Source organism: Parasteatoda tepidariorum, chromosome 5 (assembly GCF_043381705.1).
Source record: "Parasteatoda tepidariorum isolate YZ-2023 chromosome 5, CAS_Ptep_4.0, whole genome shotgun sequence".
Taxonomy (NCBI): Eukaryota; Metazoa; Arthropoda; class Arachnida; order Araneae; family Theridiidae; genus Parasteatoda; species Parasteatoda tepidariorum.
Genome location: NC_092208.1, coordinates 74,337,248 through 74,363,583, shown reverse-complemented (window position 1 = coordinate 74,363,583; position 26,336 = coordinate 74,337,248). Strand labels below are relative to the sequence as shown.

Genomic DNA, 26,336 nt, shown 5'->3' with positions numbered 1-26,336 from the left:
CTTCTCTCTATATAGGCAAAGCATGCCAAATGTTTTTTTTTTTTTGACATGACTGTTAAAACCGAATAAAACGGTCAATTGTCAAAAACTTTCCAACCCTGCTTAATTATGATATTCTTTTAAAATGCTTAAAAATATTATTAGAGTGCTTGAAATTTGCTTAAAAAATGCTTATTTTTTGTTGAATAATTTGGCTACGCAAATTAAATTCAAATTAAAATATTTTCTTATTTTTTGCATGCAGTGAGCTATATGTTTGTATTTTGTCTATTTCTTTGCAATCAATAACTACGTAAAAAAAAATTTAGAAGATATCAAACTTACTTAGGCGCAGTGTTGACGAAAATGGCTGACGATATATTATGCAAGTACCATTTACATTGACTAAAAAAAAAATTTTTTTTTTTTAAATATTCGGAAGCAGTTTTTAAATTTTTTTTAACGTTTAATTTTTTGTGAAATGCGACCTTATCGCAAAATAAGAACAGTCTGCTTTATCCCTACCAAAATCAATAAATCAAAATAACACCGAGTCGTTTCAAATTAAAATGTCTATTTGAATATAAAAACTAAATATTTTTATTGATGTAAACTATCTGAAAATAAACACAGGAATACATGCACTTCAAAACAAACATATAGAGGAGATTACAGTGTCGTGCAAAATTTATAAACTAATTTAAAACCATAATTACAAACCTTTGTATAGTTAGGATACTTAATTAGAAATTAGACAAATGGCGTAGAAAACATAATTCGCTCGGCTGATTTTTATTTCCTTGTAAAATTATAGTATTTTTTCAGAGAATGGCACTTAATGGAGAAAGCTCGTTGCAAAATTACGTGTCATCAAGTAATATCACCTAATACAATTGTAGAATTTGATGAATTGGCGTTTTTTGGTATTTTAGAGCTTCATCGACATTTTTTTAATTTATTTACATTATCTTTTATTATAATGTAATGGCCGCCTCCAGCGACCAGCTTTTTTATTGAGTAAAATTTCGAGATTTAGAATCATACAGTCAATATGTAAGTATAATAAGCTCATATTGCTGCTCTATTGAAAGTGGATTTAATTTTTGTCTCTTACTTGTTCGTGCGGTATAGTGGATATCACGGTGAATATTTGTTATTAAACTCTTCGGTACAATCTATGCTAAAATTTAAGAAAAAAAATGCTAATTATGTATGATGATGAATGATTATTGATGAATTTTATTTGATTTCGTCGCCCTATTTTTTGGGTTTACGACTACTAATGTTCAACTCCGTAGCCTTGTAATTTTAAACTCAATCCAGAAGACAAGGGAATTCCTGTATCATGTACTGGAAGAAAGTTGCCTTTATGAGAGCTTTTTGATGGAACTAACACGCATTTTCGGTATATGGAGAGGAAAAACACGAAACTCTCCCACTGTTAGACTGACGGCAAGGGGACTTTGACCCATTATCCGTGTACCACTGAGGATATTTTACGTCAGCACTGTGATCGGTGCAAGCCGGATGCGGAATTCGTATCCTCCAGCCATCGCTGGGAATTCGAACCCGTTTCACCTCATTGAAAGGCGAATGCTCTATCCCAGGGATGGGCGAACTTTTTTGGTCGTGGGCCAAAAATCTAGAAAAAAAAGTTTGGTGGGCCGAATAAAACTTCTAAAATAAAAATTCTAACTTCTGAAATAAAATAAAGTCAATTCATCATTGAACGCACGGCACTCTACATCAACTTTGCATTTTTTAGTTGCCATTTTGGGATTAAAAATGTTTACAAATAACTCAAAAAGGCAGTAGCCATTTCATACATTTAATAATTTCACCATTATTTACAATGACGTTGCATGTGCGCAGCCTTTCCATACGCAGTCAATTATGTTCGAACTCACGCCGGAAGAAAAATCCGCTCGTTGGAACTTAAAATGCGTAGTAAGCCTCATGTGAAGTACAATTCACCTATATTTGATTCCATATGTCTGCTCCTCGAGAAAGACAAATACTAGTTGGAGCTAATCTACGGCTATTCTATAAGGGACTTTTGCTTTCAACATTTTATCAATTGAAGCTGTTAATGCTAACTATTTTAATTAATTTATGTTTTGTAGAACAAAAATAGAGAAAGTAAAAAGTTAAAATTCTGTCCGCGGGCCGGATAAAATCTTCCGGTGGGCCACAGTTGGCCCGCGGGCCGTAGTTTGCCCATCCCTGCTCTATCCCCTGAACCATCACGGCTCTTACTGATGAATTAGTACCTTTTTCAAAATCAAATTCTGCTCTTTTGTGCTATTATTAATTGTGCTAGTCAATAAATTTCATTTTTAAGAGTTTTTTCGCCAAGACAAAATGAGCTTTATTTAAAAAATTCTTCAATGTTTTTATGCGAATAATATGCTATTTTCATTACTGCTGCGAGTTTGTAATTGTTACTCACGACTGTTTGGTAGAGTTTAGTCTATGTGAAGCTAGCGCTGTCTACGCTTATTTTGAAAATGTAGCAAGATATCATTATGGGGAAAAGCTACAGTTTTGTGAAAATGAAAAGCGTTTGTGGTCGAATTTTCTAATATTTAACAACCTAATCCAATGCTGCTGTAAAAAATGCTGTTTCCATGTACGCGCACATTGTAATTAATCAATATCAATGGTCTTCATCGATGAAATTTCGTATTTTCGATACTTTGCCCGGACCACATGATGGCGGGAAAACGTGATCGTTTACAAACCACCCCTTGGAAATTTGCAAATTGTGAAAAATTGTGAAAAAAAAACACAATCCTGTCAGTACTTCAATTCTCGAGTTATCAGCGAACATACATCCAGACAGACTTTCGCTTTTACATATAGAGAGGTCCCGCAGTGGACTGATTGTTAAGACGAGGTTTCCAGCAGGTCACCGAAGTCAAGCATCAGTGACTGCTGTCAGTGTGCGGGTGGGTGACCACTTCTATCAGTCTGCGTGGGGACCGAGGGTGTGCGGTATTGGTCTTCGTTAAACTGTTCTACCGTAAAGTGCTCGACTTCGCATGCAGGTCGTTGGGCTACCGAAGCAGGGGTGCCATCCCCTCTGCAGAGGATCAAAATTGTGATGGCTTGTCTTCGGATCATCCTCAGGGATGTTTCCCAGACCGTCGCCAATAGCCCATTGTGGAGCTCTAGTGCGACGTAAAGGAACAGCAACAACAACATATAGAGAGAAGAGATTCATGCGAATTATAAATTTCCTATTTAAACTTTAACTGGTATTTTTCTGGTGTAAAAATAACTAGCCCAATTGCAGCTATATCTCGCCTTAAAGTGAAGGCAACAAATATTTCATACATAACGATTATTTGTAAAATGAATTACCTAGTAAAACATTTTTTTTTCAAACTTAGCGGCTTAAAACAGCTACGATTTTTATTGAGTTAAGACAACTAACACTTTATTAAAATTAAATAGATGAAACGCATTTTGTTTACCAAAAAAAGCTTCTATAAAAAAAATGAATACCTAGAATTATAATAATTATGCAATTTTGATATAAACTGAAAAATTTTATAAAAATGATTTTCCTTTCAAATTATTTATTAAAGTCTTTCTCACCGAAATTAATCCTAGATACCTTAACTTAAACCAGTGTTGTTTTTTAAACCATTTTTTTAACGGCAGGCATTGAATTCTTCATTTGCCATGGAAGTTGCCGTAACGTTAGCCGGTGAGCACCTGTGAACCTTAATCACGGAGGCGAGCAACATTATCCACGCCACACTTCCACTGATACCCGTTTATAAGGTAGGCCACATTCATACATCACACTACAGAGGACAACACAGAGAGAAACAACCATGCCCTAAGCGGGATTCGAACTTACAATCATTCGCTTCACAGTCTGGCACGCTATCCGCTCGACCATCTGGCCGGCTTTTAAACAAATGTTAATCTGTAATTGATCATTCGACTGCGAATTAAACATATATGTATATATTTATATTTCCTTTGTTTATTTCGAACAAATTAGCTCTACTTAAAAAAAATATTTCAATAAAAAAATAGAAATATGGTATAAATTATCGTTTACACTTTTAGCAGATCTTAACAAAATCTCCCAGAAATAGCCTCATTGCAGAATGTTTATATATTTTGTCATCAGGGGTCTGTTTCGAAGAAATTTGGGTCCGTTAACGGACCCTTCACAAAATAATTCTTTTAATCGGACCCTTCACAAATTTGTTTATCTTCATTATGGTTTTGTTAATCAAATAAACCCTTCCCGGAGGGGGAGGGGAAGAAGACGGTTCTAGACAAACTAAATTTCCCTAAGTTTAAATTCTAAAATGTAGTATTCTAAGAAAATATTTCTACTTTAAAAAACATCGTGTGCGCTCTTATTAATATTACATCATGTTTTTTTTCTGTAAACAAATGATTAATCAATTTATATTTATTCATAAAATTAATTAATTTAATATTATGTAAATAAAAATTAATTTCTGGCAATTGTTTAAGTAAAATATTATAAATTTAAGAATTGTTTAAGTTTACTTAATGCTTACACATTAAAAGTGATACATTACTAAGTTGTGTTATTTAAAATATGTCAATTGAAAATATTAAAAATGTGTGTGATTTTTTGAATTTTCTGTGTTGAGCAGTATAGGCTAAATACCAAATATTTGTATGTTGCATCTCTAATTTAGTAGCAGCAATTGTTGAGCAGAATCTTGTTTCTATTTACAATTTAAAAATTTCTTGAAAAGGTTTTTAGCAAATTTTGCAATAACAGAACCCTATTTGCACAAATTCACAAAAGTAGGACCCAGGTTGAAAGAATGTGACTTAACGCTTATTTTATATTCGCAAAATATGAATAGTTTTCACAATTTTACAAAAACAGGATCTTTCACAAAATGTTTGAACAGATCTCTGGTCATTCTATCTTTCTTAGATGGACTGAAAGTACAAATTTTGGAGTTTTTTTGTCGCTTTTTTAGGTGTGTCTTCTGCATACCTGCCAACTTTTAATCCTTTCTAGGATGATTTTCCACAGTGGTAGTAAAATGGAATTTAAATTACAATTTTAGGCTGACACATACGCTGTAATTTGGGAAAGTTTATGCAGACTACCATAATTGTATTACATTTTATTATCGATGCTTAATTTTTTTTAAAAAATACTGGTGGTCAAAAAGATTCTAAATTAAGTTTATAAATGCAAGGAATATATAGAAAGCATAAATTTTACTACCACTTTAAATATAGAAATAAAATTTTACGCCAAAGGCGTAAAAATTGGCAGGTATGCTTCTGTGAGCTTTTCAACATTCGAAATAGCTTTGTACATTTTGATGGAACTAAATATTCTACAATTACAGCAAATCTCAAAAGATAACAAGTATACAGTAGTGCTTATCAACATTGGATAATTCATTTTACTAGTATCTGATGTTTAGTTATCCAGGGTTAAGAAACAGTGCTTTTACTTGGCTTCATGTTTTCAAGTTTCTGCTCTTCAGTCTTTAATATAAAGATATTTTTTTAAATATATTAAAGTGTTTACTGCAGTAAATTGTAATATTTATTGTTAAAAAATGAGTTAAATAATTTTTAAGCCTGGAATTTTATTAAACTCATTTTTTAACAATAAATATTACAATTTACCTATACCGAATTTCCATTGAAAAACGTTTTTCCTGATTTTCTCTGTAAACCGAATCATCATTATTACTTTTACGGAGTGCGTAGCGTTTTTAAAAAGTGCTTATTTTTGATTTACGTTTTTTAAAAGCCCTTAAAGGTGCTTTTTTTATTCAGGGTTTCTAAAAAGTGCCTAATTTTCTATCTTTCAAAAATATTTTTTTTTGCCGTGTCGATTGTCGTTCTAAATTACAAAAAATGCATAATTTTCGCAATTTTCTCTTTATCACAAACTAGTTACTTCATCATGATTTTGTAAAGTTTTTGAAAATGTTTTTGAATTTTTATTGATTTTATGCTTATAAATTAAGAACTTTAAACGGTCGAAAAGTATAATCTTCATTACTGCACAGATCCAAATTATGAGTTTTTTTTTTTTTGAAAATTGATTAAAAATATTTTTTGAATGCTTAAAAAATTCTTAAAAGGTGCTTATTTTAATTTTTCTTGAAAAATCTGGCTGCGCACCCTGTTTTAGGTTTCCTTTGATTGAAGTACTTTAGGTACACATTGTTAATTTTGATCGCTGATTTATGTTTCTTTTTTTCTTTTTTAGAATTCCTGAGAAATCAGCTGAAAAGTTAAGAATAACAGACTGGGTCTGTCTTTAAGTAAGAAAAGTTTTCTATGCTATCCGCCACCTGCATTTATGGTTTAATAATGATTAATTATTATGGTTTATAGTTTATTACCTCCATTAAGGTTCATAGTTGTGCACAGCAGAATTTCAACGCTTTATTTAAATTTAAGACACTCAAGCAAACTAGCTTTTTTTTTCTTCTTTTAATTAATTAATTTATTTATTATTATTTTTTTTTGTTGAAAGAAAAACTTTCAACCACATTCCTAATGGAAAGAGATGTAATTAACCCCTTGATATATCATAATTAAAACTCTAAACTGAGCGGAATTATTAATTTCTTGATATAGAAATGATCTTTGATTGCACTGAAAACAGCAACTCGCAACGGAATGTTGACTGAGATGCCAATTGCTCCGGACACGCCAAAATAATTTAAAAAAAAAACAGTAAATAACTAACTAAATTTAGCAAATATTTGACTATTTTTGCTTGCTTTTTAAAAGGTATAGCATGACATAGTAACTATAAAGTGGTGAATTATATAAGCCTACGAATTATTTAGAAATAGTGGTGGATAAAAATCTTCTAAATTGAATTTATTAAATCAAGAATCACAATTGATAAAGTACCACTTTAAAATATTTATTTGCTGTCCGGAGAAAGTTGGCATCTCTGTGTTGAAGACGTCTGAGGCACGTCATAAGAAACAAATGACGTCTCCCAGACGTTTACGTATGACAAGGGGTTAATGAATCATAAAACTGACAGAAGATGGGAAGGTGTGCTCATATACATCTGAATTTCCACATCTTCTAAACATTCTAATTGTTATGCCGCTTAGTGTTTGTAAATAAAGATTTCGGCTCTGAGTTCCTGAATTGTCAAATGCAAAGTTTTCTTGGAAATCTGGAATTTTTTCTTTAGCTTTAGCATTTAATGCAGTTTTTTTCTTAAAAATGTTTTGAAACCAATATACTGTTTAATAATTGTTTATAAACAAAATTATTATGCTTTTTTTTTGTTAGACAATTTTAATTAATACCATTATTGTATATAGCTTCTAAACATAGAAAGTATCAGTAACTTAAGCGTTTCTTTGCATTGTTTGAAATAAAGTATTGTATGTGTATTAGTTTAATAACAATGACGATTTCAAAAATAATTGCCTACATTGCTTAGATCAATAGTTTTCTTTAATATGTAAGTAACGAAATTATTCTTTCTTTGAATGAAAACATACTTGATTTCTTAAAGCTCTCTTTTTTGGAGTGAATTTTGATTTTTGCCTTTAAATATCTGAGCTTTAAGCTTAAATCTAGAGAAAATGGTCAAAATAATGTAAATCAATTACCTCATCTCAAGTTAGACTCCCTAATGTTACTTTTTGAATATTTTGTCTAATTTTTACGAACTAAAACTTGTTAACTCTTATATAATTTTACCAAAATAGATAATTTTAATACTTATTATCTTTTAATTTTAAATGATCAAAAATTTGATGTGAAAAGTAAGCAATACAATTATTAACTCAAAGATAAATAAATTTTTGAATGTTTATATTTTAGAAATTATTCAGCTAATATAACTCAAATTTTTAACTTTACGTTATAATAACGTTTCGTATTTAACATTCTTATATTATTTTTAAATTAATAAAAATGAATGTTAACTAATTATTAAAAATTTTTGTGTTATATGGTTTAGTAAAACGAGTTTTATGAATGGGGGCAAAGTTTTTTATTCAAAAATATATTTTGGTATTTTTCAATTATAAAGAAACAGTTTAATAGTTACTAAAAAATATCTGTTAGATTATCGAGATTATGTTCATGCTAAAATAGAAAAAAAAATAATAATAAGTAAATAAATGAAATAAAGTAAAAAGAAATTTTTTTTTTTGCAAATTTTTCTTTTTATTCACTTTTAAAAATTCATCAATAATTGACTTTATAAATCGTCGAAACTTTCCTGTTGAATAACTGTTTCTCTTAGATCTAAATAACTACAAATATGAAAAATTATTGTTTGGAAGTGAGCCGTGTTTTTAAGATTTTACCTTTAACTCAGAAAAAGACACTGATGTTTCATGATGTATTTCATAACCATAAATTTAAAAAATGCTAAATATAATATTTTTTTTCATTTATTTTGAGCTAAATTAATACAAAATAATAAAAATAGTACGAAAAATATATTTACTAAAAATTCTGCGTCAAAGGGTTGTTATATTTGTATACAGCTTATTATTTATTTTAAACTTATTTTTTTATACTGCCTTAACTTATACTGTCTTATTAAGTTCTAGTTATATTGGATTGGGATAAAATTCAAACCTGATAATTTTTCGGTTGTCACTGGCAATTTTTATTCACAAACTTACCAGTGATTCGTATTATAATAGTAATTATTTTAATTCGTATCAATTCGTCAAGGGTTGAATTCGTTGGTTGAATAATTCAACATTAGCAGCTTATTATTTGGCATTGTATGCTTAAAGAAATCATCGTAAGCTGAAAAATTATATTTAAAAAAAGTAAATAAATAAATAAGAACTTTTTTTTAAAAAAAAATTTTTAAAAGGGGAACGGTTGGTAATTCACTTCACACTAATATGCACTAAGAGTTCGTACGTTGAAATATGACAACACGAAACATTTGAATAATACTTCAACTAACTAAACGAAATGATGTAAAAAAACTCTTAATGACTATGGCAAAACAGCAGGGATTTGAAATGACTGTCTTTGGTTACTGTAAAAACTCGTTACATGTTTTTCCCTAATTAGATAACAAAATTAGTTGTAAACCTTTAATTTTTATTAATTATCAAAGCAAAAACTAATAACCGAGTATAATATTGAGAAACGGATGATTCATAAAATATTACTGGTAAAAACCGTTAAATTAGGAAGAAATAAATAACCTCTAAATATTGTTACAACTTATGTAATTTTATATTGATGATATCCACAAATATCTACTATTTCTTTGTTTATTAATGACCTTATCTTGCGAATATTCAGTCCAAAGTTTATCCAGAGACGGCAATTATCTTTTTTTTTTAATGTTAAATATAGAAATAAGTAAGACAAAACTGTATTCAGAATCTTTTTATTTGTTGAGGTCAATCGCTATATTTATCACAGAATTACTGCGCCAAAATATATTTACAGATGACTCTTATTTATTACCAAGACCACCATTCAAACATCAAATCACAATTACATTACCAGCAATATCTTGTGGTGCAAAACAATACGAATGTTCACCATGGGAATCGGCAAATTACTATCATACTTATGGCTAAAGGAAGATATTATCCAATAACATAGGAATTATAAATCCCATGTTGTTTGGTATTTTTTTCCCCTTCTGAATATTTATCTTCGTTACCTTATGGGCGTTGTCCTTTATTGGCGTCTTCTCCAAACGATTATGAATTCGTTTCTTTGGAAGCTGCGCGTGCAGTAGCCATTTCTTGAGGGGAAAAAAAAAGAACATGGCGAATGCTATATGAATAACAAAACTCGTAATTCTTTTCTGGCTAATGAAGGGACTGACCTTCTAACTACCCTTTGTTGTTCTTCGTAGCGTCACTCCTTTGTTTATTTCTTGTTTAGTGAATCGTAAGTTGTGATAGGTAATTTCATTATCGATATGGCTTTTGTTGATTGAAGTGTATTTCTATTCATCAAATCTTTGGAATGATAATGAGAATTTCATTCATATTATGGAGGCTGGATTTTAAAGATGAACACTTGCGTCGAGCGATATCAGAATTTTAATACAGCGATATATCGTCGAATTGATGTTTTTCAAATTTAACTCTATAATTTCCAAATTTAATTCAATTTTATTATCTTTTTTTACATTAATATTTTTGTTAACTAAAGTAAATTTAAATCAGTATTCACCTTAGTAATATCGTATTCGATGATTGACTTCTTCCTTCTTCTAAATAAATAGATCACTGCGCAAACTCCAACAGGTGTGTGATATCTTCACGCTTGCGCAGTGTGGATCGACTAAAGTGAATTCTAATTATCGTATTCTATATTTATCGTATTCATGATATATTGTTAAAAAAAAAAAATTTAAAGCATAGTTTTCGCGTTGCTTCTGCATGCATCTGTATTTCATTATTCGCCTATGACGACTGGAAATTTTTAAAATTAGAAGGAAAAATAAAACTTGTTCTATCATCAAGTTCATTATGTGTCATTTGCAAATAATTTTGATTATGAGAAGTGGAAAAAATCTGATTCCAGTTCCCCTAAATGATATATTGAACACTTTTTACGTTTTTTTATTTACTCGTTTTGTGTGTGTAAGAGCGGAATCTAACAACTGAAATTTCTGCAGTTTTTCGACAGGCTAGAGACACTGGAATTCCAACTGAAGCTCCGATCCTGATTACAATAAAAGTTTCAAACGCTCCTTTTCCGCTCTAGGCAGAATTTATCAAATAAAATTCATATTCAACCAAAATTTTCAACCACTTTCCGATTATCTGGTATTCTCAAATCTGTAATGGAACTCACATGATGATACAAGACAGCTACAAATAGAATTTTTCGCCTTATTGCGTAAGGAAAATTTTTTTTTCATTCCAAATTTTGACCAAAATTTCCTTTTCATGTTTCAAAATTAATAAAAAAATTTTTGAAATTTATTTAATTAATTTTTTATTATTATATTGTTATTAATATTCTTTTAGCATGCAAAGGTTTTTGGTCAATTTGGGGAAGGCATTTAGGTCTTAAACTTGCTGTTTAACATTCATCTGATAAGGTTTGAGTCTTTGCACGCAGTTAAGCTGGATATTCCTTTTTTATTTAACCTTTGTAAAGGAAGCATAATCTTTTGAAATTATCTCTGTATTGCTCTCAGTTATCAGTTGATGCCGTTTCAGAAAAAGTTTCACCCATTTTTCACCTGGAAGATTGTCTTTAAATGTATTTTTCCTATCCTTTTCTATCATCAGTTATAACGTCAGATCTCATTTTTAACGTCATTGTTATGCAGGGAAAATCCAATTTTTGCCTTCCCAATAATCCAATCTTCTAACATTGTTTCTTCAGTTGATGGTAATACTTCTAAAAGCCCCATACGTCCACCTTCATTAGATATAAATTTGAAAAATAAACAAGTAAAAGGCTGCAGATTTGAAAAATAAACAATCTATAATTTAATGTCTGTCATATTTATTTTTACTCCTGTTTTTTTTTTAAATTTTATTTAATTACGTTATTTGATAAATTCTACTATGAACAGCAAAAAGAAAAATCCATTTTGATAGTTTATCTAAAATCATTTATGAAGCTACACTGAGTAATAAATAATACGCAGCTGTATTTATTCTTTTATTATTTTAAAAGAGTTAATGGTGTCTCTGTCAAGCATAAAAATATGCATTATATTGAACCTAGAAATAAATTTAAGAAATAGACAAGATGGTAAAGTAAAAATATTTAAATCAAATCTTTATTAACCTTAAATGCTGAGAAAAAATCTAATTAGTCTATATTAACATATTGCATCCGTAAAGAAAAACCATCCTAACATTTATTAAAATAAAAGCCAGTAACTAAACGATTTAAAAAAGAACCTTATAAGCTTAATTAAAGTTAGTCATACATTATAATTCTGCGTCATCTTGAAATGAGACTGCATACTTTTATTTTATCACATACTCTAGCTTTAGAGTAAAAAATTTTAATGTTTTTGTGCAACCTTGGGCAACTTGACAAGGCTTTCATTTTGGCTATTTCACTATTGTAATCCTCTTCATAGTTTTTTTTATTTTTTTTATCTGGTTCTTAATGTTGTAAAGTATTTTTTTTTATAAAATGCCTAATCACGTTGTTATCCTATAAGTTTAGCTAATTAGGATTATAATTTAGGTAATTATTAGCACAAAAGCTAGTGAGGAAATGTTCTATTCAAGTTTATTAAGTTGCCTTACTATATAGCTAACTTATATAGTAATATAGCTAATCACCATATAGCCAATCACTACTTATATAGCATAGCTACTTATATAGCTAATCACCACATTTATAAAGATTAATTATAAAAAGACTATAATCATAATTCTTTTCAAAAATTTGGCTATTAAATTAGCATTTTGAAATGAAATTTTTTTAGGAATTATTCATAAAATTTTTAGCAGAATTTTTGGTGTCCTCTATATCGCAGTACTACTAATTATCTTGATTCATGTAAAATCATATTTCATACATACTGTTCAATCACTGGGAAATCTATTTCCTGTTCCGACACTGGTTAAAAGATGTTTTTTGGATTTTTAATAAATTTTGATGTATAATATGACTAAAGGTATTTTGAAAATTTAAAAAAATTATTTTATTTTCATTACCAGGAAAAATCCCAGCGAATAAAGACTTGTTCACTCATTAGTTTTTCATCGTTTGGTAGTCCAGTTAACGAACACCCTCTAATATCAGTACTTGTTTATGCTATGGTGCTTAAAATAAATGAAACGTATCCCCCAAAACTATATTGTTAATTATCTATTTCACAGTGAGAAAAATAAAACTATTACATACAATTAAGTGCACTTAAAACAGATAACTACAAACTCTGACCTTATAATTTTGCCAAAGAACCCAGGTGTGCAGATTTTAACAGATTCAAAAATTTTTCGAGAGAAGACTATGTAACCCAGGTAATCTAATGCATTGTTAGATGCCTTCCTATTGTTAGTTAATAAGCTACTGTTGCCAACCAAAAAAAATTTTTAAATCTTATTTTTAAAAATTATCTATGAAATGTTCATTTACTGGGGTGTGTTCCTTCACTGGTTTGTTTACCCTATATTACGAGTCTTGTAAGAAAAATTCTGCAAAAAGTAAAAGTCAATACTAAATTACGATTAGGACTCTGTAAATAAATATGCAAAATCTACACTTATTAGTTAAAATTGTATTTTAACTAAATATTATTATAAATGTTGAAATTCATCCAATACTTTGATGTATGAAAAACCAATTAATAAAAAAATCCATTCAATTAATACCTGACTGATAAAAAAATTGCATTTGACATAAAATGGTGACTTTGCTTTCTTGTTGATGACAGGGTGCTTAGCGTTTTTAAAAAGTGCTTAAAGGTGCTTATTTTCGATTTTTAAAAGCCCTTAAAGGTGCTTTTTTCACTGGGTGTTTTTAAAAAGTGCTTAATTTTCCCTTTTTCAAAATGAGAGTTTTCCTTTACTATGTTGATTTTCGCTTCAAATTATGTAAAAAGACACAGTTTACATTGTTCTATTCAACGTTTCCGCAATTAATTCAACTCCAATCTATTTCGGCGTGTTGTCAGGCCGTAGCGTATGAAAACGCCATTCGTTTTACACGATTCAAAATTTCATGATTTTTGACACTGTCAAAAACAATACCAAAATTTTATTTTATTTTTTATTATTTTTTTATTTTATTAACATGACGATTAAAACAAGATAAAATAGTCAATTATCAAAGACTTTCCTACTCTGCCTAATTAATGATATTTTTTTAGGTGCTTTAAAATATTTTTTGAGTGCTTGAAAAGTGCTTAAAAGATGCTTATTTTTTGTTGAATAATTTGGCTACGCACCATGGATAAGCATACTAAGAAATAGAATTATGCACTATGTTGCTACATTTCGAATCAACACTGTTGGATCCGAGCGAAATAGAGCGTTCGCCTATTACTGAGTTGACCCAGGTTCGAATCCCAATGATGGCTAATCGATAATTTCGCACCGACCGCAGAGTCGAGGTAAAATATTTCCAGTGGTAGACCGATCACGAGTTAGAGTCCCCTTGCCCTCAGGCTAACCGTGGGAGGTTAGTTCCATCAAGAAGTCCCCGCAACAAATTTCTTCCAATACTTGATCTAGGAGTTCCCTTATCTTTTGGATTGGGTTCGAAATTATAACGCTACGGAGTTGAACATTGATAGTTGTAAACTCAGAATTGGGTCAGCTGTTCAATATCGGTTATAAAGTAAAATAAAATAATATTGAGTTTGACCAAAGACTTGCACGTTCTTGTTGGCCTGAAAAGAAAATTTTAAAACTGTTTTCTCTAATTTAACTACTACTATTTTTTCTACTTTAATCAAATTTATTCCTTGTTTTAGTTACGATCTTTCTTCATTGAGCCGCGATGGCTCTCGGGAAAGAGTGTTCGCTTTCCAATGAAGCGAACTGAGTTCGAATCCCAGTCGATGCAAATTCCGCATCCGGCTTGCATCGACCACAGGGCTGTCGTAAAATATCCTCAGTGGTAGACGGATCATGAGTTAGAGTCCCCTTGCCATGCGTCTAACCGTGGGAGGTTCTCGTGGTCTTCCCCTCCATGTAACGCAAATGCGGATTTGCTCAATAAAGAAGTCCTCCACGAAGGCAAATTTCTCCCAATACTCGATCCAGGAGTTCGCTTGTCTTCTGGATTGGGTTCAAAATTACAAGGCTACGGAGTTGAACGATAGAAGTCTTAAATCCAAAAACTGGGTCGACTGTTTAACGACGGTTATAAAAATAAAATAAAATCTTTCTTTATTAAAATTATTTTCTTTATTTTTCAACAGTGTAGTTTTTTAAATATTTGTTTCATTTAATTTTTTTTCTCTTAATCCAGACGGATGTAATAAAATATGAAATTTTTATTTCTGTAATAAGAACTCGCTGTAATGGCTTTAAAAAAAAATCGGAAGCCTTGAAAAAATAAAATAAATAAATACCGATCTGTTTGACGCAATTAATTCATAGCCGAATCAGTTTCGCACGCCAAGCTGTTATTTGTAATCAAGACCGCAGCACTTACTGTTTCTTGTCAAATTAAAGGGGGCGTAGCAGCTGACACTACTTGGCGGAGAAAGGCAGAACAAATGTTTGCCCCCACCCCCCATCTTGTTTTATTTTAATTTTAGAAGCAGCATTCTTCTTTATTGTTCATAATTGCGTGCTGGTTTTGAAAGATTAATCTGGTTTTCAGTATATATTTCTAAAACAGTCCCCCTTCCCCTTTTTAATATATCGGTGAATGGATAATAAAACTTTAATGTTGGTGCCGGGTGATGATTAAAATCTAAAAATAATTATAGAAACGAGTATCCTAACGGAAAATGTATTTTAAAATACACATGAACAAGCTCTAAAAATCGATTTGACACAAATTGCAGGGCACGCGGCGTGAATATATTACTAAAATAAGCAATTTTACTCAATAAAAATTTTCTTTTTCCATTGCAGCTAATGCAAAATACTGGATTTATTTAATGTTTGTTTTGTTGGGGGGAAGAAAATAGATCTTTAGGAAATCTCTTCTCCCTTTACTCCCAGATATTCTTGTTATTACTCTAATATACAAGTTTCTGAATGCAATCGATATCGATTGTGTGTTTACATATTAGCATTTTATCGGTCCAAATGGAAATTATTTTTGTTTGTGATTGGCGCATTTTGGCATTATATTAGGCCTGCTCCGTTGACATAACAAAGACAGACAAGCTGTCTGTTTCTATGCCAGTATTTCTATTCAGTACTTGTTGAATGTTAACTACAACAGATAAAATCTCATATTTTAGTTGTGTATTCGTATGAACGTTTACGATTTTGCATGAATATGAGCAAATGGGATTCCATAGTGAATTTGTGAATATCTTAAGTTTCAAATTGCATTATGTATTCTATAAAAAAATTTTCTTCGAAATGCATGACTTCTGTTCATGCCCTCTTGAAACATTTGGAATTTCTTGATTGAATAGTCATTAGTATTTTTCTTCTCTAATTTAGGATTTATATTCCTTTAGTGAATAATTGTTTGCAATGTTTCTTCTGTGATTAATGGAACAACGATTTACCTTATTTCTTCAATTAAGTATTTGTATTGCATTAAACGATTTATTTCGTTTGTTCTGTGATTAATTATTTGTATTAAGTAACTAACGATTAACATTATTTCGTCAGTGATTAAGGATTTGTATCTCATTTTTATTAAATAATGATTTACTTCATTTCTTCTGTAAATAATGATTTGTATTAAGGTAATAGCCATTGACATTCTTTTTTCTAAATTAGAATTTATATTAATTTGTAAGTGAATAATGGTTCACACTGTTTCTTTTGTAACTGATGATTTGTATTAAGTAAATAATGATTTGCATTTTTTTTCTTCAGTGATTAAGGATTTACATTGCATTTTTAGTAAATAATGATTTATACTCTGTGATTAATGATTTAAACTAATGGAGTTACTATTGAAATTATTTCTTCACCAATTAAAGATTTATATTGATTTGATAGTGAATGGTTTACATTGTTTCTTTTGTGTAACTAATGATATATAATATTAATGTCCTTCAATCATTAAGAATCTGTATTGAAACTTTACTGAATAATGATTTAGTTTATTTCTTCAGTGATTTAGAATTTACCTTAAAATTACGATTACGGAAATAATCTTTCAGTAAATGAGTATTTGCATTGACTTTTTAAGTATAATGTGGTTTACAACATTCCCTAAGAAACAATAATTTGCAGTACCTTCCTCTCCAGTGCTAAAGTGATTTATTTTTCAGTGAAAATCTGCCTGAAATGCTGGCCTTATAATTCTGCTTGGTATAAAACACAAAAAATCGTTTGAAAATTAATTTGCTCGAAACCCGTTCAATTACATGTTATTTTAAGAAAGAGTTTCTTAAGATCGTCTGATTTTCGTAAGTTATAAATATTCCGTACATTATCAACAGTTGCTGAGTAAATATTTGTAGAATTTATCACTTCTTGAATATTATCTGAAATTCATTTTGTAATCTGAAGGCCTACAACAAACCTAAAATTTTCTTAGACCATTGATTTTAAACCACTTTTGTTTAAATAGATATTTGCTTAAACCAAACTGGCAACAATTATGTGTTAGTGCATCGTTTTCATTTGCTAGCAAAATCGTTCAAGAAGAGATAAAACGGACGACGAGCTGTTTTTATTGTACTAAAAAGTAAACTGCCACCATCGTATTCATCAGTATTACATATTGTGTGTGCTTATCATGAATAGACATTATTATTGCTTACGGACTGCTTTATCTATTTTTGTATTTCTGATTGTTTATGTTACGATTATATTTATCCTATATTATTACATTGCATAGAATTAAAAATCAACCATAACACGATAATTCGAAATAAAATTCGAAATTGATCCTATTATAGCATTGTAATGTTGGATCAGATTATTTTTGTTATTGAAATAGCATTTTTGTCTTACGTAAGTCTAGCATTTGTATTTTCTTTATCTCTGTATTTAAATTTTGAAGTCTGTCTCTTTTTTTTAACTCATTAAAGAGTATAATATTGAATAATATTTTCTATTGATGTTAATTAAACTAAAATGTTGATTATTAAAATCAATAGGAATGTTATATATTTTATAAGCTGTTTCAGAATGGAGATCGGATTATTGTTACTGTTATAGAAGTAGCATATGTATTGTATCGTGCGAAAAAAAAAATTTAAAAAGAAAATGCACCACCCTTAATTACCTTTGATCTACTAATCGGATCTTTACGGTTCGGGGAGGTGACCCCAAATATGCCAATTAATTAGTACAGACGATATTTTAAGTTACGAAATCAGACACAAAAACGTACTTCCTCTGAATAAACATACCTTTTATTTTATTTTATTTTTTTTAGAAATGATTCTGATTTTTGACCCCCAAAATATGAGGAGTAGCCGTAATCTGGGAAATATGGTCCCCATAGCATTCCAATGTTGGTCGTAAACGCGATCCAATGTTTGGACTCCCTCCCTAATGGTGAATTTATTTTTGGCGTATTTCGCCATTCGCGAACTTTTTAAGCGAATTGAAAAAATTTTGCACGCAATTATGAAATTCGTTTATCGAAAAATAAATCCTTGCAAAAAATAAATTTAAGTAAATATTTATTGCTTTATTTAGAATATATAATATTTATTATTTAATTTGGAATTGTAAGGTAAGCAATTTTTTAATATTATTTTAAAGTATCTAATTTTAAATGGCAATGTACAAAATTAGAGCGAAATCGGTTGCATAGTTACTGAAAAATGGAATTTTAAAAAAGTCGTATATTTAAAATTCCATTTCTCAAGAACATTTCAACCGATTTCGCTCCAATTTTGTATTTTGACGTGCAAAATTACTTGCTCTTAAATTTTGTGAAAATTTGTATACCTTGCAATTCAAAAGTTTTACGACTCTTATTAAATAAAATAATAACTATAGTAAATATTTACTAAAATAAATTTTTTTGCATGGAATTATCTTTGAATAAACGAATTTTATAATTGTGTGCAAATTTTTTTCAATTAACTGAAAAGGTTCTCGAGATATGTTGAAATACGTAAAAAATAAAAATAACATTAAAGAGTCCTAACTTTAGATAGCTCTCCCGAACGAACTATGAGGATCATATTTCCCACATTGCTGTTATCCCAGGGTCAAAAATCCGAATCCGTCGAAAAAAATTTATTTTTATTCAGAAAACTTACGTTTTTATGAATAAAAAAACGTCTAATAATATCTTTCAATATCGTCTGCACTAATTAATTTGTATATTTTAGACCTTGAACCTTTAAGCTGGAATCCTAGAACGTGAAGATCCGATCAATAAATCAAAAGATATTCTGGGTGGTCCGTTTTTCCTTTCTTTCTTCCTTTTTTTTCGGTGCACTGTACATAAGTTAAGCTTATGTACAGTGCGCTAAAGGTTATTCATACATTGAACAGTTATTTAAACATTGTTTTTCAGTTTAAAATTGAAGTCTTTGCTTTTTCTTAATAATTTTAAAATGGCTTTAAATAATTGTTTAATAAGCTATTTTAATGTTGGCATCGGAAATAGTTTCGTATAGTAATGAGTTAGAGAATTTATTCTTACTTCGTTTTGAACTTTTTGTCTTTCATTTTTTTAAATTTATTTAAAATAAAACATAGTTTCGTTTAAAATTGTTAATAATTTATGAGTCTGGAAAATTGGTTTGTGTGCTTTTTAAATTTGTCAAAAATTTATTAGTTTTTATCTTAGAAAGTGGCATTCGTATTGTAATCTAAATTAATTGCTTATGCTTCCTTTGTGTCTGTATTTCTATTTCTTAAAAAAATGTTAATTTTTTCTTTATATTTAATTTAATTTTGTGAAAATATTAGTAATTTGAAGAATTGTTTATTAAGTTTTCTAAATTTGTTGTTGTTGTTGTTATTGTAATGTAGTCACCTTATTTTAGGTATAAAATTAGCTTTTTTGTTGTATGTAATTTTATTTTGTAAGTCTTCATGTCTTTATTTAAATTTTTTTTAATTTTTGAATTTTTGAATTCATTAAAAAAAAACGTTATTTTGTATAAAACTTTTTGAATAAAGTTATTTAAGAAGGCATTACATTTTTGATATTGATATGTAAAATTAAATTTTTTTTTATGTGTAAAAATTATCTTTGAAGTAAGTAAACAATAAATTAAGTTGAATACGAAATATTAAGGTGTGTGTGGGGTGAGGGTGAGAATGTCCGGATGTTCTTGGGATCAACGGTCAAGACCGGAAAGGACCTGAGCGGACATCCTCTAAACTGAATTTTCATATTCAATAAAACGTGTGAAGAGTTTGTTCGGAAAGATAGGCCCACCCTTTACTAATTTTATGGCATAACCTGCGTATTTTTGAAGTCATTTACTTTTGTAACCTGTTAAAAAATTTTGTTTGGGATGTTGGAATGTTCCAAAACTCATGAGACATGTCTTTATTTTTTTTTTAAATGTTTTAATATTTTTTAATATATCTTAATTGTCTACGATTGGTTTTTGTTTATTTATAAGTCATACCCAATGAAAATTCATTCAGGTTGGTTGAGTTGAAAAGGTGATCGCAATCCAAGAAATTTTCTGCTTTTAGCATTATCCAGCTTTTTATTATTTTTTTTCGTTATTGTAAACTTGTGTAATTTTTAACGGTTTAGTGACCTAAACGACAATCCTTTGGTATGTTTTTAAAATTTTTTATAAATTTTGCAGCAAAAAATTTTCTTGGTGTAGTTTCCTTTTGTTCATATCTTTCATTTAAATGTTCAAACAAGTAAAAAGTCTCGTTTTTGATGATTTTTTATTTTTTTTTATATTTTTATTTTTTTTTATTATTTTTTTTTGCAGTTTAAAAATATCATTTACTTTTACTTTACAGTTTAATGCCCAAAAACCTTTTATTATTATTGTTGTTTTTTATTCAATTTTTTTTTAAATTTTTTTTTCTTTGCATTTGAGAGTTTTTTTTTCTTCCTAATTTATAAAGTTTAATGTTCAAAAAGATATTTTTTGTACTTTTTCTTCCTCTAATATTTACTATTCAATGTCCCAAAAATTTATCCATTAGTAAATGTTTACATTTTAATGCACCATAAAAACTAGTCTTTATTTTTTTAAAAGTAGTTTGAAAAACTACATTATTTTCGTAATTAACTGCACCAACTTTATTACAATTGTAGACGACAACTTCTTTTTTTATTTTTTAAATATAGTGACTGCAAATTACTCACGAGATGAAGTCATTGCTTTTTAGAAACCCCTTAACTTAAATTACATTACACCAATGCTCAAAATGGTTTTGAATAAGAAATTGACTTTTTTAAACACGAGAAATTATCAAGAAATATTTATTCATATTTACATTAGCCATTTTGTTATTTTAAACCATCTTTTTTTTTACGAATTTGTTCTTTTGATCTTCAATTTTTAATGCCTTTTCTATCAGAGAACCAGGAAATCATCAAATATTTTCATTTTTGTTCGATGTTTAATGCTCTTTCATTTCTCAGAAATAAAGACTATCGGAAATTGCAGAGAAAATATTTTCTTTTCCATTAAAATGAGATCAAATGTTTCGTGAGCGCACAGTGCCCAAAATAAAAAAACGGAATTAAATAACTTGTGATCTAATGATCGGATCTTCACATTTAAAGACTCATTCTTACCAGTTTAAAAGAGTGACCTTGATTTTACTAATTAATTAGTCCAGACGATCTTTTACGTTACCATAGTTCGAGAATCTTTTAAGCGAATTGAAACTTTTTTGCTCACGATTATAAAATTCGTTTATAGAAGGACAATTCCATGCAAAATGTAACTTTTAGTTAATATTTATTATTTTTATTATTATTTTATTTAATAAAACCGTAAAATATTTTGAATTGTAAAGCAAAAAATGTTTACATCATTTTAAAGAACATAATTTTATTTGGCGAAATGCAAAATCTGAGCGAAATCGGTCGGTTCCTGAGAAATCAAATGTTAAATATACGACTTTTTCAAAATTTGATTTCTCAGGAACTATTTGACCGATTTCGGTCAAATTTTATATTTTGTCATTTAAAATTGTAATGCTTAAAATGATGTTAAAAATTATATATCTTACAATTTAAATTTTTTTGACTATTATTAAATAATGTAATAAAAAATAACAAATATCTACTAGAATATATATTTTGCGTGGAATTATCTTTGGTTAAATGAATTCTATAATTATGTGAAAAAATCTTTCAATTCGCTTAATAATTGCTCGAGATATGGTGAAATAACAAAAAGTAAAACTAACATTTAAGGGCCCAAACTTTTCGACAGCTCTCCAGACCATATTACTGGGACCATGTTTCCCAAATTGCGGCCAGATTCCAAATCGTCAGAAATCCAAATCGTCGGGAAAAAAGATGTATGTTTATTCTGAGAAAGTGAGTTTTTGTGTCTGATTTCGTAACTTAAAATATCGTCTGCACTAATTGGTTATCATATTCGAGTTCACCCTTTCAAACCTTTGGGTCCTAGAACGTAGATCAAAAGTTATTTTGGGTGATATTTTACGCACTGTAAATTCGCATTTGAAGGTGTTGCCGAAATGCTAAATGAGCAATTGTTCATAATGGCTTTTTTAAATATTAGTTATACTTAATTATTATAATAACTCTGCACAAAGAGCATTCTCATTACGTGGCATTCACCGACCCGCGACGATTTGTGCCAATCAGTCGAAAATTCATTGCATTTGAACCTTGTTTTTTTACTAGACTAACATTACAAGTAGTTGCCAGAAATGTGAACTTTTTTTTTTGTACCCTACTATTTATAACATTTCTGTTTATTAAAATATATACAATATATTTTTTTTTTCATTTTATATAAAGTCACTTATATATCATAGTGTCGTATATAAGTGTACTACTTTTCATGCGGTATTTCTTTCTTGCCTTAATATACTATTTATTCATAAGTATAGATAATTTTTTTAATCGATTTTATTACTTTTTCTTACACTTTGCTACAAATCATTTAAAATATTTAGATATGTATTACATTTAAGGAAATGTTTAGACTAGCTATTATTTAGGGCTGTGGAGTCTTAAGACAGTTTTCGACTCCTGGTTGGTTAAAAGTTAGGTTCTAAGGGATTTAAGATTAATGTTCTATAGATAAAATGAAGATTTTGATGTTTTGAAATTTATTTAGACTGATTTATATAATTCTGTGATCAAAAATATTATTCGAATGAAATCGTTGAGAATTATTAAAATAATTACCAACAGCACTATTACAACTACTTACTTACTACTTATAAATAAATAAAAGTGGCAAATTATAATACAATCTACGAAAGAAAAAGTAGCTATTGCAGTTTCGCTACGTCCGACCACTGATATATTTCTTTTATATTTTTACTCTATATGTTACAATTTCGATTAATTATTTTGGTTCCACCCCCCTACATATTAAGCTAATTGTTTTGCACAATGGATTAAATAAATCATTTTTGTTTAATGACTATTTTTCAGTAGTCCATAATAATAGGTGGTCATTGTCCGCCTCCTAATATTTACGCCGTCACTTCCTGGAAACACGGCGAGTTCACTCAGAGCATTACTTTTATATTTTTTATTTCATTGAAATTTGAGAACGCATTTTCTCTTATTAATGTTCACTCTTACTTGTTTACGTCTGGCATAAACTTTTGTAACAGAAAAAAGTTGTTTTTTTGGTTTTGTTTTAGATTCATCACATGCCAAGAAATGATTAATCCTCGTGGTAGTTTTCTTTCTACGTAATTTTACACCGTGCGTACTTGAAATTTTGGCATTGTGTATAGCAAACACTGGATTTCTTTATTCAGTTCGTAAAGTGAAAGTAAGCGGTGTGAAATGTAGAATTGTTTTATTCTGAAGTGGAATTCTTGTGTTTTAGGTCAAGTTGAGATGTATGACATACACTTTTTTTTTTTTTTTTTTTTTTTTTTTTTTTTTTTTTTTTTTTTTTTTTTTTTTTTTTTTTTTTAATATAGATTTCTTCATTAAAACAAATATGAATGAAGGGGGACTCCGTTTCTGTTGACCTCTTGAAAAAATGGCTAAATCCGTAACAATATCACGAAAACAGTCTATTTTCAGTGGTTGGTTAAATGACTAATGGTCGTTTGTAAGTATAGAATCGAATAAACTCTTACAAAACATGAATTTATTCTAATACGTATTTTTAGAAGTCTTAGTCTTATTAAAGTACTTATTAGAATGACTAAATATAATTAATGAAAATTATATTTATTTATACTGATAAGTATTTTAATACGATATTTAGATATCTATATAATAAAAAGAATCATATTAGAGAAAAATTAGAATTAGAATCGTACTAATTAGAATTTAGAAATCTAAGTTTAGTCTTATTAAAATACTATAATAGAATACTTTAATGGAAAAACATGTGCAGCAAGAAGACATTCTAAAACTGTATTCTGTTTTTCATAAATTCACTAATAATATCACAAAGCAAGGCCAATGTAGGATTTCTAAAAAATCGTTTGCCACGTGGCAAACGATTTCTCGAGGCTAAGATTTAAATTTTTTAAACTACTTATACCATTTTGCCGTAAATAGTTAATTACCTGGGGTTTAGAACAGACTAATAGCTTAAATACTGTATAACAGTTAGGAAACTTTTTAAAAATTACCAATTTGGCGAGATTTTTCAGCCTAAATAAAAATGATCAAAACCAATGAATAGTTCTCAGTTCTTGCTAATTTTTTTAAACCAATGTTGGAGCAACTTTTTATAAATATAAACAAATTAGAACACAAATTTTCCTAAACTTTGACCTTTCTTCATACTGAAGTTATGTGCCATTTTTATAATCAAAACAGGCGGCGCTGGTCAAAGATAGGCAAAAGTTAACTTGACAGCCAGGAATAACTTACAAATTAATAACAGTTGTATAAATAGCATATTATTTGCTAAAAAACATGGTTTTGTGTGATTGCAGAGCTTTCGAAAAACGGCCTAAAGGATTCCTTAATATTTTTAAATGATATACCCAAAGGTTTATTAAGAACGGGAAGAATATCTAAATTCGTACTGGAATTTTTAGTTTTTGCATAATTTTTACAGTTCCAGTAAATTTAGAAGCTTCTTTTCAAAGTCGGCCTCATTCTTTCTGAACACGGAAAATTCTTTATTGGAATTTGGAAATGTACTACTTTAAATTCAACTATTAAAATGCAACGAAAATTGCATTCCTAATAGAATTATGTGGCAAATTTTTTTCCTTCATTTTATTGTATAGCTCCTGAGTAATAAATTATTTTCTGATGAATTTTAGGAGGAATTGTAGAATCTTTCTTTTAAAAATAGTTCTAATTACTATTCAAACACATAATCGAAACTGATTTTATTTTTCATCTTAATTTAAAAGAAGACAGGTGCTGCCGACTGATTCGGCCATTCAACCCACTTAAAGAAAGGTTTCGTCGAATAAAAGCTGTGCAGCTGACATTTTGTTTTGAATCCACTTCGAAAAAAACTAATTTTTACAGTCCATTAGGTTTAAGATTCTTCCAGAATTCTTTATTACAAACTCCCAAAATATGTTTTCCCCCTATTTCTTTTCTTTCTTTCTATGTTAACCCTTTAATACGTTTTTCCACTTAATGACGTTCTATTTTTTTAAACGGGTTTTAATGTTTTTAATTTTTTGTTTTAGTCTTTTCCAAAGTCGAATTGTAACTAAATAAAAAATGTGTGCCGTAAATGAACATAAATAAATTTTTAATGCATAATTTGAGGCAATTATATCAGTGGCGAATATTTTATTTTCATTTTAATCAAGTTAAGAAGAATTTTGTTCGATGAAATTTCGATATCAATAACAAACTGAACTTAATATATGCTTTTGAAAATTTACACATAGTCATTAAATTTGTGTCAATTTCACACAATTATTTTCTTTTGAAATTAAAAATAAAAGAAACCCCTTCAAATTTATACAATATAATTTTTTTTTCATTCATTGTATATAAAGTCACCTAAATATCAAAGTTTCGTGTGTAATTGCACTACTTTTAATGAAGTAATTTCTTTCTTGCCTTAATATGCTATTTATTAATATGTATATAGTAAATTTTTTTAATCAATTTAATTAGTTTTTTCATGTTTCTTCATTCCTCCTTTTTAACACTTTGCCACGAAGCATTTACAATCGTTTGAATATTTAGATATTACTTTTAAGGAAATATTTAAACTAGCTATTATTTAGCGCTGTGGAGTCTTAAGACAGTTGTTCGATTCCGTTTAGTTAAAAGTTAGGTTCTATGAGGTTTAAGATTAATGTTCTATAGCTAAAATGAAGATTTTGATGTTATGAAATTTATTGAGACTGATTTATATAATTCTATGATCAGAAATATTATTCAAATGAAAACGTTAAGAATTATTTAAATTTTTATTTAATAAATTATATTTTATAACCGTCGTTGAACAGCCGCCCCAATTTTGGGTTTACGACTACAAATATTCAACTCCGTAGCCTTGTATTTTTGAACCAATCCAGAAGACAAGGAAACTCCTGGATTAGTACCCCCAGAGGTATGGTTTGTTATGGGAACATGGAGGACATTGAGACTCGACAGATTTAACGTGCATCAGTCACCATTTACTACACGGGGAGTCTTCGGCCGGCGAGGATCGAACCCACGACCTCTTGGATATGGGCCCAGCGCCCTACCGACCAGGCTAT

The 26,336-nt window shown here is 29.0% G+C and overlaps 1 protein-coding gene across 5 annotated transcripts in view; it reads left to right on the top strand.

Annotated features, from left to right (window-relative positions):
• Positions 1–26,336, top strand: part of LOC110283197 (beta-1,3-galactosyltransferase 1) — a 116,386-nt gene that overhangs the window by 43,626 nt on the left and 46,424 nt on the right. For all 5 annotated transcript variants that reach the window (XM_021148001.3, XM_043042892.2, XM_071180613.1 and 2 more), the window contains exon 3: positions 6,227–6,281. The gene's annotated coding sequence lies outside the window, so the exon portion shown is untranslated. The remainder of the gene's footprint in view (positions 1–6,226; positions 6,282–26,336) is intronic.